The sequence below is a fragment of the Benincasa hispida genome, chromosome 1 (assembly GCF_027475165.1).
Source record: "Benincasa hispida cultivar pf3 chromosome 1, pf3_genome.v1.1, whole genome shotgun sequence".
Lineage (NCBI taxonomy): Eukaryota > Viridiplantae > Streptophyta > Magnoliopsida > Cucurbitales > Cucurbitaceae > Benincasa > Benincasa hispida.
The window spans coordinates 64,017,162-64,021,281 of NC_143478.1; the positions used below are offsets into that span (position 1 = coordinate 64,017,162).

The window sequence follows — 4,120 nt, forward strand, 5'->3', positions numbered from 1 at the left end:
TCTAATCTAGAATAAATATTTGGTTTATTATTATTATTATTATTTAAAAATTAAACTTATAAACATTTATTTCACCTTAAAATTTTTTATTTTATAATTTACGTATTTAAAAAATAAAAAAAAAAATAGGTTTTTATTTTTAGAATTTAACTAAGAATGGAATTAATTTACTTAAAAAAAACAAAAATCATATTTAAAAATGGATAGAAAATAGAGAGATGAAATAGTTAAGAAATGAAATGGAGTGTAATGTAGTCGAAGACAGCTGCCGGCGAGGCAAAGCCAAATAAGCCGAGAATCATAAGGAAAAAAGGAAAAACAGAAGGGAAAAGTGAGATTAGGCTTCAAAGAGAAGTTTGTAAGAGATGAAAAAGAGAGGGGCAGCCCTCTGTGTAGTGTCGATCATGCCCCCATCTTTACCATATTTCTTGTTCCTCATGTATGTCATGTCATTTTGGATTTTTCTCTCTCTTTTCAATTCCTTTTTTTATTTTTCATTACCATCCTCGACATACTCTTGCCTTTAATATATATAAATCAAATATTAATTAGAGCAATATTTGTATGTATTTCTCTATGCATCTCATTCTTATTATACATATACTAGAAGTACGAACATAACTTTTTTTTAATAAATTTACTACATGATAAATTATGAATGGAAAATTTGGTAAAATAATTGTAACTAGGGAGACACTTGATCCAAGTATTTTTTATATTAACAATTATATTATTATGGAATTTTTGTTTGACGCAATAAAGAAGAGGGAAAGGATGGTAGGGCAGTTCCATTTTCCGAAGAGGATCCTTTAGTATGGGCATGTCTTTTTGGCATGCGTTAATAAAGACGCAAACCCAAACATAAAAAGGCCTCCTCTCCTAACCACTAATTCCCCCTCTTTTCTCCTTTTTAACTCACTCACTACACAATCATATTCATTATCAAAACCACAACCACACGGGAAAAGAAAAACTGAACAAAGCAAAGCAAAGCTCTTCTTCTTCTTCTTCTTCTTCTTCTTCTTCTTCTTCTTCTTCTTCTTCTTCTTCTTCTTCTTCTTCTTAGCTAATTCAATTAGCTATGAGAGTTCCTATTCCCAGTCATCAATCATCCTTACCCTCTTCTACTCCTAAACTCCACTCCGAGCCCACCTCCGTCCTCGATCTCCGCCGCAGCCCTAGCCCGGTGGCGCACGACAACCCCCACTCCTCCGTCCACGACCGCCACATCAACAACAACAACCCTTCTCTAGATTGGGATGAACATAATCTTCACAATTTAGATTGGGACTCCATCATGGGCGATTTGGGCTTACAAGATGACTCCAATTCTGCTCTCAGAAACACCATCACTACCACCACCAACAATATTCATCATCTTCTTCCTTACACCTTCCCTGAATTTCTCCATTCCAACTCCTTGGATCAAACCCCCCACCTTCTCCCCCCTGATTTCTCCATCTCTGAACCCTTTTCCACCCTCCAAACCTTCAATTCCTTCAATTTCGACCCCAATTCCAACAACCCATCTCTTGATTTCCTCGAAGATATTGTTTCTGCTGCCGATTGCTTCGATTCCAACGATTTCCAACTCGCTCATGTGATATTGGAGCGCCTCAATCAACGCCTTCAATCCTCCTCCTCTGCTAAGCCCCTTCACCGAGCTGCTTTCTTCATCAAAGACGCTCTTCAATCTCTCCTCTCTCCCTCTCCCAACCGCCATAATCGCCTCTCTTCTTGGCCCGATATCGTCCATACTATCAAAGCCTACAAGGCCTTCTCTGTAATTTCTCCCATTCCCATGTTTTCTCACTTCACCACCAATCAAGCCCTTCTCGAAGCTCTCAACGCTTCCTCCTTTATTCATATTGTTGATTTCGATATTGGATTTGGAGGGCAGTACGCCTCTTTCATGAAGGAGATTGCTGAGAAAGCAGAGTCCAAGAACATCGTTCCACCGGTGCTCCGGATTACCGCCGTCGTGCCTGAGGAGTTTGCGATTGAGAGTAGGTTGATTAGAGAGAATCTCTGCCAGTTTGCTCAGGATTTGAAAATTCGATTTCATATAGATCTCGTGCCGCTTCGAACTTTCCAGACGTTGTCTTTCAAATCTGTGAAATTCATGGAGGGGGAGAAGGCGGCGGTTCTGTTGACTCCGACCATCTTCCGTCGTCTCGGGAGTGTAAACGTCATAGCCTCTTTTCTCGCCGATATTCGGCGGGTGTCGCCGTGCGTCGTCGTGTTCGTCGACGGCGAAGGGTGGTCGGACTCTGGTGCGGCGTCGTTCAAGAAGAATTTGGTGAAAATTTTGGAGTTTTACGCGACGATGCTAGAGTCGGTGGATGCGGCGGGTGTAAGCAGTGAGTGGGTGCGAAGGATTGAGACGTTCGTACTCCGACCGAAGATATTCGCGACGGTAGAAGAGGCGGGGGGATTGGCGGCGCCGCCGTGGAGGGAAGTGTTCAACGGAGCTGGGATGAGGCCGGTGGGGCTGAGCCAGTTTGCGGATTTTCAAGCGGAGTGCTTACTTGGCAAAGTACAGGTTCGAGGGTTCCAAATAGGCAAACGACATGCTGAGTTGGTGCTGTGCTGGCATGAGAGGCCTCTAGTCGCCACGTCGGCATGGAGGTGCTAACTGTTTAGAATATTCAGCTTATCATATTTGATTATAAAACTTATAATCACCACAAAGCATTGACTACATAAAATTAAACTTCAGAGACGCCACTGATTTTTTCTTTCCCTTTTTTTTTTAAAAAAAAATAGAAATTAGACAAATAGAATCATAAATTATGAAGCATATAGATATTTCATGTGAGGTAAAGAATCCGTATCGAACCGATACTACTCCCAAATACGTTTCTGACATGCGATTTAATGTATCTATTGTTATGCTTACTTTTTTTAAAGAAAAAAGATAAACAACTCATCTAATCTTTTTCAATTAAAACTAGACAGCTTATTTAAAAAACTTACTACTTGAGTACAGAACTAAAAGAAAAAAAATAATAAATAAAAGACCAAACCCTAGAATATCATCCAATCTTCATCTTCACATTTGAGTCCCCACAAATTCCTCTAAAATATAACCCACTTAAATATTTCAACAATTCAATGAATAAGTTCTCCATTTATCTTCATACTTCTCCTTCTAATCTTCTCACTTCTCACTTTTTTATTGCATTTTATTGACTATTTTACTTCAATATCTTAGATGTTGTTTTTTATATTGTATTTCAATGTTTGAATTGTATTTTGTACTATTTTCATTAACTTGTATGCTAAATTTATCTATATCCTAGATTTTTCTTAAGGAAGAAGACGTATTTTCAACGTATCAAAATCCTAGTTTTTTAGAAATTGACATATCGTTGTATCCAATCGTTTCTGTATTCGTGTCTATGCTTCATAGATCATAAACATTTAAGGATTAAATTGTATTTTATCTTTTCTCAATTATAATCACTCTCCCAGTGCTTTTTTTTTTTTTTTTTTTTTTTTTTTATCTATGCATATATATTGATATATCTTGAAATGCATACTAATACAGAACTAACGTAATTATATATATACTACGTAATATATAATAGTAGTCAAAATTAGTTTAATTCAATGGTAATTGATATGACCTTCCTCTCTAGAGGTCAAAGGTCGAAGATTCGATCTCCATCTCACAATTGCCATAAAAAAAATAGACAAAAGAAATTGACTTACCATAGTCATTTGTCCACTTTTTCTCTCTATCAATATTTGTTGAATTTTTTAAAATTTTTTTAAGTACAATTAAAGGTAAGATGATTCAAATTACAAAACTCATAATTATTAGCATATTCATATGCCAATTGAGATATGTACGCTTTGACATATTTGTTCGTTTAGTTAAGCAAGTGAGTTTGAGTTTTCCTTTTGCACTAATAATCAAAAGTAAAACACTTTGTCTTTTTAGGTTTTGTTTTAAATAAGCACACTATTTAAATGCTTTTTCTCAAAGTAATGTAAAGTATTTTTGGAATTTTCAATATTTTTTTTTTACCATATAATCAAACATAATAGAACTTTTAAAAAGCGCTTTTTAATGGGTTTAAAAAGCGCTTTCCCTGTTAAAAGTTCTACCAAGCTG

At 36.4% G+C, this 4,120-nt stretch overlaps 1 pseudogene across 1 annotated transcript; it reads left to right on the forward strand.

Moving 5' to 3' along the window:
* Positions 1-789: 789 nt before the first annotated feature.
* LOC120069572 (scarecrow-like protein 15 pseudogene) lies at positions 790-2,950 on the forward strand (annotated as a pseudogene). Its single transcript, XR_016527067.1, has one exon. The product of XR_016527067.1 is annotated as a scarecrow-like protein 15 pseudogene (transcript).
* Positions 2,951-4,120: the final 1,170 nt, after the last annotated feature.